General features: G+C 42.5%; 1 long non-coding RNA gene across 5 annotated transcripts in view; it reads right to left on the reverse strand.

Annotated features, from left to right (window-relative positions):
- The window catches only part of LOC126066456 (uncharacterized), a 61,504-nt gene continuing 45,040 nt past the window's right edge, over positions 1-16,464 (reverse strand). For 2 of the 5 annotated variants that reach the window (XR_007515092.1, XR_007515089.1), the window contains exons 5-9: positions 10,892-11,037; positions 10,314-10,448; positions 9,888-10,224; positions 681-795; positions 1-120 (exon numbers count right to left, since the gene is read on the reverse strand). This is a non-coding gene — a long non-coding RNA (uncharacterized LOC126066456). Of the gene's footprint in view, positions 121-680; positions 796-7,205; positions 7,332-9,887; positions 10,241-10,313; positions 10,449-10,891; positions 11,038-16,464 lie in introns of all 5 variants that reach the window. The other 3 variants (XR_007515091.1, XR_007515090.1, XR_007515093.1) reach the window with 3 other exon arrangements.

Genomic DNA, 16,464 nt, shown 5'->3' on the forward strand with positions numbered 1-16,464 from the left:
CATGCTGGAGACCCGGGGTTCAATTCCCAGCCAGTGCAGTTCACGCACAGCAGCCACCATCTGTCAGTGGAGGCTTGCATGTCGCTATGATGCTGAACAGGCTTCGGCGGTGCTTCCGGACTAAGGAAGAGTAGGAAGAAAGGCTTGGTAATCTGCATCTGAAAATCAGCCAGTGAAAACCCTCTGGATCCACAACCCAGCACAGGGATGGCGCAGGACCAGGCACTGTTTCATTCCCTTGTGTATCAGTCGGCAGCTGACAACAACAAGGGAGGAGAAAATAGATGCAAAGCCATGGGCAGCCAAGGCCTTCAGGCAGAGCAGAGATCATGTTTGCATTTTTAAAACATGACTATGTCTCCTGTGCTCAGATGAAAACAGGAAGGGGCAAGATGGCAAGAGGGCCGAATGGTCGGGAAGCTCTTGCTGTAGAGCAAATGAAAATTACAGCGCCTGATTCCCGTCAGGGTTAGTTCTGTGACCTTTAACTGATTACCTAGTCATCCACCTACCAAAAGGATCAAGAAGTTCCAGAACTACCTGGCCTACACCGTGTTCTAAACGACACCACCCACAAGAGCTGTTTATTTGCTTATGTCTAGTGGGGGATTAAATGATCCCGGGCCTGCTTGGGGCCAAATCCAAACAAAATAAAGGTCATTATCCAATTATCCACTTACAGTTCTTTTCCTTTGCAGACCGTAATTTTCCCACCAGCATAGCCATCACAGTTGTCTCGAGTCTAAAAGGCATGGAGAAAAAGTCCTCAAAGACAGTGGGAAACTCTAGATGATCCTGAGAGAAGAGAGCATAAAACAGAATTCCCAGTTTACCCCTTTTGCTGCCCTTCTTCGTCTGTGGAAGGGGAGGGGAAGACGTGCAGCGAATCACAGCCCCTAAGATTTCATGTTGGCTTGATTTCCCACAGGGCCCTGGGTGACAGAAATGGTTTGCACTCAACTACTAACCTAAGGGTTGTTGGTTTGAACCCACCCAAGAGAGCCAAGGAAGAAAGTCCTGATGATCTGTTCCCATAAAGTTTACAGCCAAGAACACCCCATGGAGCAGTTCTACGCTGTAACTTATGGAGCTGCCATGAGTCAGAATTGACTCGGTGGTAATAGGCTTGGATTTGGGGTTTAATTAGCCCTTGAGCAACACACTCTTTTTAAGGACCTATATATGTTAGTCAGAGGCCCTGGTGGTAAAGTGGTTAAGAGTTTGGTTGCCAGCCAAAAAGTCGGTAGGGTCGAATCTACCAGCTGTTCCTTGGAAACCCTGTGGGGCAGTTCTACTCTGTCTTATGGGGTACCAGCTGTTCCTTGGAAACCCTGTGGGGGCAGTTCTACTCTGTCTTATGGGGTCACTGTGAGTCGGAATCAACTCGACAGCAACTGGTTTGGTTTTTTGGTTATTTGTTAGTCAAGCAGTCCTGGTGCTACAGTGGGTAAGCACTTGGTTGCTAACTGAAAGGTCGGCAGTTTGAACCCACCAGCCACTCTCAGGGAGAAAGACACGACAGTCTGTTTCCGTCAAGATTTACAGTCATGGAAACCTTATAGGTCAGTCTCCTCTATCCTATAGGGTCTCTATGAGTCGAAATCGACTCAGTGGCAATGGTTTACATGTTAGGCAGGAGTCCCCAGGTTGTGTGAATGAGTAACTCTCTTGGCTGCAAACTGCAAGGTTGGTGGTTCGAGTCCACGCAGCGGCACTGCAGGCGAAAGACCTGGCAATCTACTGCTGAAAGGTCGAAACCATGAAAGCCTTGTGGAGCACTTCTCCTCCGCAGCACATGGGGTCACCATGAGTCACAACCAATGTGACGGCAATGGGATTGGTTGTTTTTCTCTCTTTTTTTTTTTCATGTTAGCCTGATTTCCCGTCAGTGGAAAAATTATGAGCAGGAAGGGAAATGGGAATAATTTTATCTCATTTATGCTTGTAATAGAACTGTGAGAGTTAGGGGCAGGTCACAGCGTGTCATTTACTGTCCAGTGTTGGCGTGTGTGCACGTGTCCAGGTCTTCACAGATGTTCAGCACACTTCAGCCTTCCCACAGATTCAGCCCCGTGTCTGTGAGTGGATCAGAGCCTTTCCCAAGGACTTGACAGCTGCGTCTCACCCTTCTGAGAAAGATTCTTAACCAGTGTGGCTGAAGGGCACTGAATCCTCAACTAATCTTACATTAGCATTTGGACCAGGGGCTCACAGGAAAAATAAAACCAAGACAAATCCATTGCCATCGAGTCGATTCGGACTCATAGCCACCCTGTAAGACAGAGTAGAGCTGCCCCGTTAGGTTTCCAGGCTGTAATCTTTACGGAAGCAGACTGCCGCATCTTTCTCCTGTGGAAGCAGCTGATAAGTCTGACCACCAACCTTTTGGTTAGCAGCTGATTTCTTAACCACTGTGCCACCAGGGCTCCTAACAGGAGAAATCAAACACACAAATCCATTGGTGCTGAGTCGATTCGAACTCATAGAAACCCTATAGGACAGGGCAGAGCTGCCCCTTAGGGTTTTCAAGGAGCAGCTGGTGGATTCGAACTGCCAACCTTTTGGTTAGCAGCCAAGTTCCTAACCACTGCGCCTCCAGGCCTCCCACAGGAGATGTAGCATTAACACAGGTGAAAGCCTCTTTCTTGATGTTTAATCAAAGATCACCAGCAGAAGTAATCATGAAAAATAAATAAAAAATAAAATTTGTATCATTATTGCTACCTTTATACAGAATAATACTTTAAACAGAACAACAATAAGCAACTTTTTTTCCACAAATTTTTGTTTGAAAGCATTTGATCCCAGGAAAGTCTTTGATGATAAGAGAATTTTTAGCAATTGGGGACAGTCATCCATCGGATATTAGTTCCGGGGTGAAGTTCTTCACAAGGTGCCTCATAGTGATAACACTTTAATCATTTATCCTCGGAATAGGATGAACACAAAACCGCTGGACTGTACAGAGCCTTGAATGTTATTAAACAAGCAAAATGAATTTTAAGCCTCCAAAAATATCTGAGAATTAAGGGTGTGTTTTAAAGGTCTGTGGAAAAAAATGCAATCCAGAAGGGAGGTGGTGGTTCCAGGATAGTCAGTGGTACAGGTACTGCAGCCCCAACCCCAGCTCGCCGCTTCCCCGCAGGTTCCCTTTCTGTTGTTGGAAGGGCCCAGCTCCCTAGGGAAAGAACTTTGTTTTCTTTCAGCTTTCTGACATCCTATGATGCAACCTGATGCAAAGCCATATGCACCTCCTCGCAGGAGAAACTTAAAGAGAAGAGGGAGCTGCTCCTGGGCTGGTGTGGAAATCCTCAAGGGGACCCTGAGTGAGAGCTGAGCAGTTGCAGCATAAGGCAGGGGACCTCTTGGGAAAGTCTATGGAAACGAATTATGGTTTAGAAGAGAAATCAGGTTCCAGTAATTAAAGAACAGAGGGAAAAAAAAAAAACTGCAGGTGGGGAGTCTCAACGCAAGCCTTGGGATAAAGAAGGCGTGCTCATTTCAGAATGCCTTGTGGGAAGAGGGAGTTGAGTAGAATATTAATAGAAACTATGTTGTTGATGGGTGCCATCTAGTCAATTCCGACTCATACCCACCCCATGTGACGGAGTACAACTGCCCCACAGGGTCTTCTAGGGTGTAATCTTTACAGAAGTTGATCGCCAGGTCTTCTCTCCCACAGAGTCACTGGGTGGGTTTGAACAGTCAACCTTTCGGCCAGCAGCGGGCAAGTAACCTTTGAGCCAGCAGGGCTCCTTTACAGAAACAAGTATGAAGGGGAGCGATGTTAGTGGTCTCTACTCCCAGTGTTTTGGTTGGAGTCCTGATAGGGGAGGGCAGGGGGAGTCTTCTTTCCTTCCTGTCCCTGCTTCAGAATAAGTAAGGGTCGGATGGTGAGGGTCACGGCCAGGGGTGTGCAGATACGGCCAACAGAAAGGACAACTGGAAGCAAGGGAAAGCCACCTAGATGTATATGCTAGGACCAGGGCCTCTCCTGGGGATCCCCAGCCTATCTGGCCTTTGGAGATGGCTTGGTGAGAATCACATGCACTCTACACAGGACCCTTCTGCCACTGTAGGGAGTCCATGTAGGGAGAGTGGCTCTCTAGATCTTAAAGAAAATGATATAGTGCTGATTTTTACATAGTAAGAAAAACCAAACCCACTGCCGTGGAGCCAATTCTGACTCATAGCAAACCTACAGGACACAGTAGAACTGCTCCATAGGGTTTCCAAGGAGCGGCTGGTGGATTCGAACTGCTGACCTCTTGGTTAGCAGCCAAACTCTTAACCACCAGGACTCTTTCCACATAGTAGACATTCAATAAATATTTATGAATACATGGATGAGAATTACTAAAAATATTTGCTTTTTCAGCAAATAAGTAAATGATTTCAACACAGAGTAAAATACAGGCAAGGAAGATATTGTACCACCATCTGTTTGTCAGTTTGTCATACTGTGGTGGCTGGCATGTTGCTATGATGCTGGAAGTGATGCTGCTGGTATCTCAAATATCAGCGGGGTCACCGAGGCTGACAGGATTCAGTGGAACTTCCAGACTTAACACAGACTAGGAAGAAGGACCTGGTGATGTACCTCTGAAAATTAGCCAATGAATATTGTGGGATATAGTGCTGAAAGACGAGTTCCCCAGGTTGGAAGACATTCAAAGTGCACAGGGGCCATGGTGATGGACTCAAGCATGCCAGTGACTTTGGGAATGGTACAGGACAGGGCAATGTTTCATTCTGTTACACAACGGGTCGCCGTGAGTCGGAGCCAACTTGACAGCAATTAACAAAAACAAGATATCGCAAATACCTCACAGGGACTCTCAGTCACTATTATTATCAAGTTTATTTGTACAGTAGTAATAATAATAGATACTTGTATAATCCTCACAACTGGCCCAATAAGCAATATCATGATAAATGGAGAAAAGATTGAGGTTGTCAAGGATTTCATTTTACGTGGATCCACAGTCAACACCTATTGATGCAGCAGTCCAGAAATCAAAAGACACATTGCATTTGGGCAAATCTGCTGCAAAAGACTTCCTTCAAGTGTTGAAAAGCAGAGATGTCACCTTGAGGACTAAGGTGCGCTTGACCCAAGCCATGGTGTTTTCAATTGCCTGGTATGCATGCAAAAGCTGGACAATGAATAAGGAACACCAAAGAAGAATTGATGCCTTTGAATTGTGGTGTTGGCAAATAATATTGAATATACCATGGACTGCCAAAAGAACAAAAAATTCTGTCTTGGAAAAAGTACAACCAGAATGCTCCTTAGAAGCAAGGATGGCAAGACTATGTCTCACATACTCTGGACATGTTGTCGGGAGGAATCAGTCCCTGGAGAAGGACATCATGCTTGGAAAGTAAAGGGTCAGTGAAAAAGAGGAAGACCCTCAATGAAATGGATTGACACAGTGGCTGCAACAATGGACCGGAGCACAGCAACAATTGTGAGGATAGCACAGGACCGGGCAGTGTTTTGTTCTGTTGTGCATAGGGTCGCTATGAGTCAGAACCACCTCGACGGCACTTAACAACAACAACAACTTGTATAATGTCGATTGTATGCCAGGTACTGATAGAAGAGACTTAAACCTAACCTATTGCCATCAAGACAATTCTGACTCATAGAGACCCTACAGGACAGAATAGAACTGCCCCACAGGGTTTCCAAGAAGCGCCTGGTGGATTTGAACTGCTGACCTTTTGGTTAGCAGCCGTAGCACTTAACCACTGCGCCACCAGGGTTTACCTATATTAAATCATATCAGTCTTCACACAATCACTATTTCATAGACAAGGGAGCAAAATCCCCAAAATGTAACTTTATAGGCAACTTGCCTTCCAAACCAAAAAACAAAACTCGGTTCTGACTTATAGTGACCTATATAGTGACTTATAGTGACAGTGTAGAACTGCCACATAGGGTTTCCAAAGCTGTAATCTTTATGGAAGCAGCTCGCCGGGTCTTTCTCCAGAGGAGCTGTTAATGGGTTCAAACCGCCAACCTTTAGGTGAACAACCCAGCACTTAACTGCTAGGTCAGAGCTATGAAGGACAGAGGGGGATTTGACTTCGGGCAGTCGGTAACTAGACTTACGGTTTTCAGCCACTCTGTTACATTGCATACAGGCAAAGTCACACCAATTTTTAGAATCCATGTTTTTTCTTGGTTGTCACACTGGCTTTTCACTACGTCTTGTTCAGATTATGTGTATTTCAGACGTGGTTCAAGCATTAAGGTGGCATGATTAACAGATAACCCAAATAAAACAGATTATGATTTGTTTATTGCTCTCTCTTCAGGTCTACAAAGATGGCTGCTAAACCTACTCTCCTCATATCTAAATGTAACAGAATATGTAAGTTTGAAACCTCCTACCTCACTTTTTACTATAAGGCTCAAATAAAACAGAATTCATAAAAGTGCTTCGACTGCCTTTCATGGGTTCTGACCACAAGGGTTACTCTACCATCATTTGGAATTTTGAAAAACATCATAAAACAAAATTTGTATACCCAGTACAAGGACATTCAAGTTTTCCAAATATCTAAACATTTGAGATTGTGTATAATCATCAATTATCATAGAACATCTTTATCATAATTTAGAAAATCATTAGACACTGATTAATTAAAAAAAAAATTATTATGCTTGAGAAAGACCTGGAAACCTAGTTTCACAAGTTCGAAATGGAAACCAGTTATTAATTGAAAATCCACTGTGTAGATCACAGTATAAATGCTGAGAAGTAATCAAAGTTTTGTGATACTTTTTCACACATAAAAACAAAAAACCAAACCCGTTGCTGTCAAGTCAATTCCAGCTCATAGCTACCATATAGTACAGAGTAGAACTGCCCCACAGGGCTTCCAAGGAGCGACTGGTAGATTTAAACTACTAACCTTTTGGTTAACAGCCATAGCACTTAACCACTGTGCCACCAGGTACATATAACCAAAAAAAGAAAAGTCAAACCCGTTGGCATTGAGTCGATTCTAACTGATAGTGACCCTATAGGGCAGAGTAGAACTGTCTCATAGGGTTTCCAAGGAGTGGCTGGTGGATTCGAACTGCTGACCTTTTGGTTAGCAGCCATAGCTCTTAACCACTATGCCACCAGGGTTTCCCCAGGTACATATACTCAAGGTAAAATAAAATTAAAAGACAGAAAGAGGCTTACTGAGGTATCCTTTTATCCTTTCATCAAACTTTTGAACATCTACACTGTCAGTCATTGTGTTAGGCACCGGAGATTCATGATGGATAAGGCAAGCTTCTGCCCATAAAATCCTGGTCCCTAAGTTTCCTGGTGGGAAAGAGATGCAACAGATAAACCACAGGCTGCTATAAGAACTCAGAACAGATGGGGTAGGACAGAAAGTCTTTCTGGAAATGGTGGGCATCTGAAGCCACGATTCTGTACTAAATGAGAAGGGATATTGTAAGTGCTGGGAATTTATAATTCTGGAGGAAGTGGTTGGGGAAGAATTTGTACAGTCGTTAATAACTCTGTTGGTTCCTAAAGAACAGGGAGAAACTGGAGATTAGAGAGAAGCAGCAAGGACCCAGGAGGCAGAGGGAACACTTCGGTGATCCAACAATCTGGCGACAATAATAACAGACATCGCTGTAATCGATGAGAATGGTCGTGGTAGAGGAGAAGTGAAAACGCAAGTTGGAAAGGTACTTTTGGATCACAGTCTGGTATTTCTCGAATATTAGACTATAGGCTCCTTCTATAAGCAACGGCACTAGTGACTGCTTTGGGAAAGAAGATTAACAGAAAATAAACAAATTAACACTACCGGAGCTGGGAGAGGCCTTAGAGAATATCTAACTCCCACTAGATCATAACACTTTGATGTCAAGAGAAGTGAGTTTTTTGTCCGTGTATTCCCCACACTGCCAGGCAGAAAATCCTCACTCAACAGATATTTAATACACAAGTGAGAGAAATTGGAAAGCATAGCCCAGAGTGATAGCTTTAGTGATTTACCTAAGGTCACTCAGCAGTGACCAGACTCCAGGCTCATTGTTCAGCCATAACCAGAAGTCACTCTTGCCTCATTCATTATTAAACATAAACTAGATGTTTTCGCCACAGAAGACCGCTATCTGGGGATATGGAGCTTCCAGAGAGATGACTGTTTTTCTGTTTACAGATGGGTCTCCAATGTCTTACGCATATGCACACCAAGTTTAAAAAATTAAAATGTATACATAAAATTTTCTGGACCCATGCTGATGATACTAATATTACAAGAGGCAATTAACCATGTTACATATTGAAATACCTTTGAAATGAAGAATTAATGAAACCCTAATCCTACGAAACTTTCTGTGTCTCTCTCTGACGCTCACACACACACACACATACACACTGCTCACCAAGAATATTAATTTCTGAATTCGCCACTCTTGGAAACACTTCATTTTTCCACTCTAGTCTGTGTAATACGCATGAAACAAGACTGGCCATGGCTCTGTCATCTAAAGTTGGGTGACAGATAGATACATGGCCACTAATTATACCATGCTTTTCACTTTTGTGTAGTTTTTGAAATTTTCAGTTAAAACATTTTAAATGAGGGCAAAAAATGCTATTCATTAACAAATGTGCCATTCAAAATTCACTTACTGAGTTCCGTTCGGAAGAACACTGCTTCCGCAATGGATAATTCAGGCACCTTGACAATTGTTCCTTAGCAGCTGAATGGAGGTGTATGAGATCACTAAGCATAGGTGACTGACCTAGGTAACTTGGGAGGTTACCCCCACTAGAAGGGGAGGAAAAGGTCACTGCCACATCTTCTATCGTATTGTATAACTTTCTGCTGAACAGAGAACTGCCTAATTGTTTCAGGGAGAAAGCTATTTTTTTGTTTGTTTTGTTTGTTTCACCCAAGACATAAGAAACATAAAATAAACCAATATTATTATTCTAAAAAGATTAAAAGAATTTATAGAGACCTAAGTATCTGAGAACTGAAGCAGTCATCAAATCCTACAAATTCAAGACTACTGATTTTATTTTTGCCCTTATACCAAAATAGAGCTTTACACACAGGTGCACATTACTGCAACCAGTAAGTGGGAGCAGATTGGAAAACAGCAAACTGTTGTGAACGCCTTCACCTCTGGGAAAGCCCGTAAGGTTGACTATTTATGTACGAATGCCTATACTAGGAGTGTGTGTGTGCGTGTGTGTGTGTGTGTGAGAATATAAGGTATACCTTTCTCCATTATGTATGTGAGACAAAGCCACATCAGGAAGTACATTCTCGTATTGGGGACTGCCGTCCTTGACAAACCCAAATAAAAAGTAGATGGTTGTAACCCTAAGGGCTAAGGAAAGCTAAAACTGGGTGTGTCTCACTGAATTGTGAGAACAATTGGCGGTCTTCATTTTACCAGTTGCTATTTTTGAAGGAGAAAAATGGAGCAAGACTGAATTGGGATAAGATATAAGGGGGAGAAAAGCCGTCATAACCTCAATTCTATATATACATTCCTAGTTGCATATTCAGGAGCCCTAGTGGCACAGTGGATAAAAGGCTTGGCTGCTGATTGAAAGGCCGGTGGTTTGAACCCACCAGCCCTTCCGTGGGAGGAAGATGTGGCAGTCTGCTTCCGTGAAGATTTACAGCCTTGGAAACAGTATGGGGCAGTTCTGCTCTGCCCTATAGGGTCCCTATGAGTAGGAATCAACGCGAGGGCAGTGGGTTAAGTTGCATATCCAGCGTCCAGTATAGGCTGAATGTAGAGAAAAACTAAAGAAATGTTTGCTCTTAAACATATAAATCATGGTTATTATACCTGTAATTACATGAGAATGTATTGAAAATATCAGCATAATACATACCTGTGTATATATGTACATGTATGCATGTATATAGAAGCCTCGGAGTGGTGCAAATGGTTAACATACTCCGTGCTAACTGAAAGGCTGGAAGTTCCAATCCACCAGAGGTACCTCAGAAGAAAAGCCTTCTGAAAGGTCACGGCCTTGAAGACCTACAGAGCACAGTTCTACTCTGACACACACAGGGTCGCCATCCGTTGAAGTCAACTCAATGGCAGCTGGTTTGGTTTGATTGTATGTAGTTCATACAGACGTGAGTGGAGCACCTGAGTTCAGGTTGCCTTAATGAGGCAACCCTGGCATGATAGTTGATCCATACTTGCATGTCTCCAAATATCTGAAAAAACAGGGAACTGAGTTTGTAATAGCATTTAAGTTCAAAGCATAAAATACGTCACTATGTTTACGAAAACCTAGTCCACTTACATCTTGCAGCAGATGCCGAGTTCCGGAAATATAGATTCTTTCTTTCACACTCTGTTAAGAAGCCACCAGCGCAGGTACTGAATGGCTTTAATGTTTCTGTTCTAATGATTTCAACCACAATTATAGAGCTACAATCTGTAGTGAAGACACAGGAAAGTGAAATAAAATTTTAAGCTGAAACGATGCCAATGTGATGGTTGAAGGAGGGGCTCTAAGAACAGGAGGGAATTTTGCGGAGGAAGAGGAGCCCAGAGGGGCCCTAGTGTTAAATGGCCTGGAACTCAACTTACAAGTAGGTTAAAGAATAACAACCTTCCTCCCTTCTCGAGCTCCTTTAATTGAAGTATTTTCCTATCTTGGAGGCCTCTTTTGAAATGCAATACCCCTGGGAGTGATCACACCTTAAATTATCAGCTAACACTTAAAGGGAGATTAGTAGACCCCCCCCACCTGAGAGAAACTAAAAAAAGAGTTAGGCAAGATGCCTGGAGCTGAGCAGGGAGGATCTGCCTCCAGGAGAAAGGTTAACTAGTCAGCACATCTGTTGATTAGTTGATAAACTGACACTTTTCACCTACTCAAAAGCGTTTTAGGTCCACAGCAGAGATCCTCAAACTTGGGACTCTGTAACCAAGAAGACTGTCCAACGATGGGCTAGTGTTTTGCTATATATTAGCCATCTTAGCACAGCTGGTCAAATTATCTTGGAAGCCGTGTCAGTCAGCTTGAAAGAAGGAAAAGCAACAAAATAAACAAAACAAACCCACTATTGGTCTAATTACAGTTAGAAACTATTGCCTTTCTCATTTTAGAATGTATTTAGGCATTCCTTGGGGGGTGTATATGTAAGATCCGATTGAAAAAAGAATTACAAGTGTGTTTTAAGGTAAAGAACACAGTCGACAGAAATAGCAAGTATACTAAATCTGCATATTGAAAATTTATCAGACTCTTCTAGTGTTGCAAGTAAGATAACCTATAAGAAACAGTATTACTGAGGACGTAGGAAAAATATTATTCCTCTTCTGTTTCCGGAATCTGTTTTTAATTTTTCTTACTGCTCTGGATATAGCGTGCCTTCCACTCTGAGGGTTTTTATACATTACTTTCAAACATCTACTTATATTGATATTGATCACTTTAGGGCAGAAGTCTGTCCCAATGCTTTCTTGGAACCATATCACAGAGGATATTGTTGAAATATGTTTGTACTTTTTCCTACAGACTTCATAGAGGCAATAAAGCTGAACAAGCTTTTCAAAGCTTAATTGACCTCTTTGGGTCTGTGACTGTATTGGTAGACTCTGATGGCCTTCAGGTTGCTGAATATGTTGTGAGCTTTGTCAATATAAATTCTGTTAATATTACCTCCACTTCTCCATTTGTGATAATGGGGAACATATATAGCATAAATGGGCAATATCATAGGTAATTTCCAAACTCCATTTTCCCGTTGATTTTTATCTTTATTTACCATGACATAACAAGTAGCAAAATGGAAGTGAGTTTTACTTCTTTTTCCTTACTCATGAGCAATAAACCAAACCAAAAACCAAACCCATTGCCATCAAGTTGATTCCGACTCACAGCGACTCACAGCGACTGCCCCATAGGGTTTCCAAGGAGTGTCTGGTGGATTTGAACTGCCGACCTTTTGGTTAGTAGCCAAACACTTAAGTGCTGTGCCACCAGGTCTCCCTCACGGGTAATGGAAGGATCAAAACTAGTAGTATTGTAAATGAATATTAGATTTCTTTTGAAAGTGATTGCTAGGAGAAACACTGTTTGTTCTTTAGTGCTTTAATTTGGCAAATATATTTTTTTATTTGAGCTCCTTTTGTACACGAGCCCTGGTAGGGTAGTGATTAAGAGCTATGGCTGCAAACCAAGAGGTCAGCAGTTCAAATCCACCAACCGCTCCATGGAAGCCCTCTTGTACAGCAGGTGCTGTGATAGGCACTGGATGGAAAATGAGAAGCAAAGCAAACACAGACGCTGTCTTTGAGGGCAGCATAATGTAGCAATTCCCAGACTGAGTCTAATTTACAAAATAACTAGAAACCTTCTGTGGAAAAATACTGAACCGATAATCAGGAGACATGGTTTATAACCTCAGTATTGTCATTAACTAGCTGTGTGACCTTGGACAAGTCACTTTGTCTCTCAGCTCTGGTTTTTTCTCCCATAAAATTTAACATTTGGCCAAAATGAGATTCTTTTCCATTTCAAAACTGTATGATAAGAGTCAAGCTCATTGAGAAGGGAAAACTACCATTCATAATGCATGTGTCAGAGTCTTCAATAGTGCGAACAGTAGCGCAGTGGTTAAAGCACTCTGCTGCCAACCAAAAGGTTGGTGGTTCAAACCCACCAGCCACTCCACAGGACAGAGATGTGGCAGCTTGCTTACCTAAAGATTAAAAAACAAACAAACAAAAAACCCAAACCCATTGCCATTGAGTTGATTCTGACTCATAGCGACCCTGACCCTGTTAGGATAGAGTAGAACTGCCCCACTGGGTTTCCAAGGAGCGGCTGGTGGATTTGAACTGCTGACCTCTTGGTTAGCAGCCAACTCTTAACTACTGTACCACCAGGGCCTTGGAAATCTTATGGGGCAGTTCTACTTTGTCCTATAGGGTCACTATGAATGGGAATCGACTTTACGGCATTGGGTTTGGGGTTTTTTTGTTTTGTTTTATTTTGATTTTTGAGGAAACCCTGGTGGTGTAGAGGTTAAGTGCTACAGCAGCTAACCAAAAGGTCGGCAATTCAAATCCACCAGGTGCTCCTTGGAAACCCTATAAGGCAGTTCTACTCTGTCCTATGGGGTCACTATGAGTCAGAATTGACTCGACAGCAATGGGTTTTAACCAAAAGGTTCAGTCTGCGCAGACAGAAGGAAGTCTTGGTGATTTACTTCCGAAAAATCGCTGTTTAAAAACCCTCTACTCTGGCACACATGGGGCCTCCATGAATTAGAGTCCATGGCAACTGTTTTTTGTTTTTGTTTTTTTTCGTCTGTCAGATGCTTGCTGCTGCTGTTGTTGTTGTGTGTTGTCATAGAGCGAATGCCGACCCATAGCGACCCCATGCAACACAGTAGAGTTTTCCCATAGGGCTTCCTAGGTTGTAATCTTTATGGGAGCAGGTCGCCGGGTCTTTTCTCCCATGGAACTGCTGGGTGGGTTTGAGCTCACCAACCTTTTGGTTACAGCCACGTGCTTAACCACTGGGCCACCAGGGCTCCTGTCACGTGCTTAATACCTATTTAATTATCACAGTCATCCTATGAAGTAATTTTACCAGACTTCACGGCCTCTTATCTTCCCACCGTATCTTTCTCTCACTTTCTTCTCCTAGCTATTGAGAAAGAAAGATTGTTAAAATGTATAGATGCATGTAAATCTATTTTTTAAATGGCAAAATTAGCCGTATTTTAGGGGAAACAAAGACAGGGTGCTAAACTCCCTAAATCCATTGAAAAAAGCAGGTTAGGGAAAAATGTAATGAGGATGAATGCAACTACTGGGTTTGCCATTTATTTTACCTTACTAGATTGGCAGTTCAAATCCACCAGCTGCTCCTTGGAAACCCTATGGGCAGTTCTTCTCTGTCCTATAGGGCCGCTATGAATCAGAATTGACTTGACAGCAACAGGTGTGGGTATTGGGTTAGTACAAGAATCCTGCAAAGTCGACAGGAACAGTAATTCAATTTATCTAATTCAATTGAGAACACACAAAAATGAGAGGTGATTTCTTGTTATCAGATTTGGACTTTAAACAATTTTAGGGGAAAATTCCATTACATAGTTAGCCATGTAAATGCTAAAAAAAAAATTATTCTGATATCCTTATATGGAAATCTTTGTATGAAAGCTCAATAATTCTCAGGAGAAGCAATAAATGTACAATAAGAAAAAGTAAGACACAGAAACCAACTTACAAAAGCCAAGTCCAACCCAAAAGGGATCTATTTGAAAGTTATAGTGCTAACAAGGGCTCGTCAAAATGTATGATATATACCCGAAAATGTCTGAGTTTCAATGCCTCTTTCTCCTTATGACCTCACTGGCAAACAACTTCCCAAGCTGCCAAGAGAGAAGGTCTTCTTCAGCTGCCCCAGTGAGGGGGTGGGGCAGAAAAAAAAAAAAAAAGGGACCCGAAAATCTTCTCTCTCCTCATGAATGCTCTGAGAGCTGCCACATCCAGACTGATCACCGCCAACCATTCACCCACATGACAGGAAGCCAGGCTGATTCTGAAGCAACATTTAGTTCTGTGTTACAACCAGAGTAACCTATTCATAAAAAGGATACTATGTTGCACCAGGCTAACTTTTGTTCAGAACCCAAACTTTCTGTTGCCAGAAATAACAACATTTACTTTTCAGTTCCATGGTTATGGTTTGCTAAATGAGAGTATCTTCTTCACTCTAACAGATTCTTCAACTGGGGTGGAGGGGGGACCAGGAATATAAGAACTCCTACTTAACTCAATGTCTTCTGAATATTATACTGATTTGAAAAAATCCTGGAGGGTCGTTTTAGTAAAACTGCCTGACATTTACACTGGAGACTTCAAGGACTAAGATCCAGCAAACTGAAAGACTTCATGAAGCTTGAACGCAGGGAAACAACACACAGTGGTGGTTATTTGACTACACATTCTGGAGTCCAAGATGAGGATTTGAACCCTAGACTTCTCACCCACTAGTTGTGTGGTCTTGGGAAACTTTCTCCATCTCTAAATCTCAGTTTCCATTATCTGGAAAGTGAAGATGGTAACGCTAAGGAGATTGGGACTTTAAGTGAGACCCTTGCACACAGTAAGGACACGCCCAAAAATCAAAACACCCTGCTATCCAGTTGATTCCAACTCATAGCGACGCTATAGGACAGAGTATAGCGACGCTACAGGACAGAGTAAAATGTAGGGTTTCTAAGGCTGGAATCTTTATGGAAGCAAACTGTCACGCCTTTCTCCTGTAGAGCAGCTGGTGGGCTCTAACCACAGACCTTTCGGTTAACGGCTGAGCACTTTAACCTCTCTGCCACCAGGGGTTCTCAGGGATACAGAGTACATGTTGTTATTATTATTTTTTAGTCATTGCTTTTTTGTTGTTGTTGTTATGCTTTAAGTGAACGTTTATAGAGCAAATTAGTTTATCATTCAACAATTCGTACACAAATTGTTTTGTGATGTTGGTTGCAACCCCTGCAATGTGTCAATACTCTCCCTTTCCCTGCCTTGGGGCTCCCATTTCCATCCATCTATTTTTCTTGTCCCTTCCTGCCTTCTTGTCTTTCCGTTTGGGCAAGTGTTGCCCGTTTGGTCCCATATACATGGTCGATTTAAAAAGCATATTCCTCACATGTGTTATTGTTTGTTTTATAGACTTGTCTAATCTTTGGCTGAAGGGTGAACTTCAGGAATTGCTGTCGTTTTAACAAATAATAATATTAATTATTATTATAATCATTTTAAGGCATTCATTCCAGGGAAGTACACAATACCTTTGAAACTGAGTCCATGGGTGACACAGTTTGTGCTTGACTACTAGCCTGAAAGGTTGGCAGTTCAAAACCCACCCAGCCGTGCCACAGGAGCAAGGCCTGGTGATTGGCTTCCGTAAAGATTGTTGTTGCTGATTGCTGTAGAGCCGATTCAGGCTCCAGGTGACCCCATGATTGTCAGAGGAGAATTGTGCTCCATAGGGTTTTCAAAGCTGTGACCTTTCTGACACAAATCACCATACCTGTCTCCCAAGGTATCTCTGGGTAATTTTGAACTGTCAACCTTTCAGCTACTAGGCAAGTGCTTAATAATCTCTGCCACCCATAGCCAAGAAATCCTGTGAAGCAGTTCTACTCTATAGCACATGGGTTCACCATGAGTTGGAATCGACTCTATGCCAACAGGTTTTTTTCTTTTAATAGTTTGCCTTGAATAAGATAGATGACTTTGAGTTAATATGTTAATGAATGAATGGTTGGCAATGTTGACATTAAGGATTTATATCCAACGGAAATACAATAAGGAACTAGTAGTCCTTCAAAATTTCTGGAGAAGATAAATGACAGATGTGCACAAGAAACCCAAAGGAGCCCTGGTGGTGCAACGGTAAAGCATTCAGATGCTAACCCAAA

This window comes from Elephas maximus, chromosome 23, assembly GCF_024166365.1.
Source record: "Elephas maximus indicus isolate mEleMax1 chromosome 23, mEleMax1 primary haplotype, whole genome shotgun sequence".
In the NCBI taxonomy this organism is placed as follows: Eukaryota; Metazoa; Chordata; class Mammalia; order Proboscidea; family Elephantidae; genus Elephas; species Elephas maximus.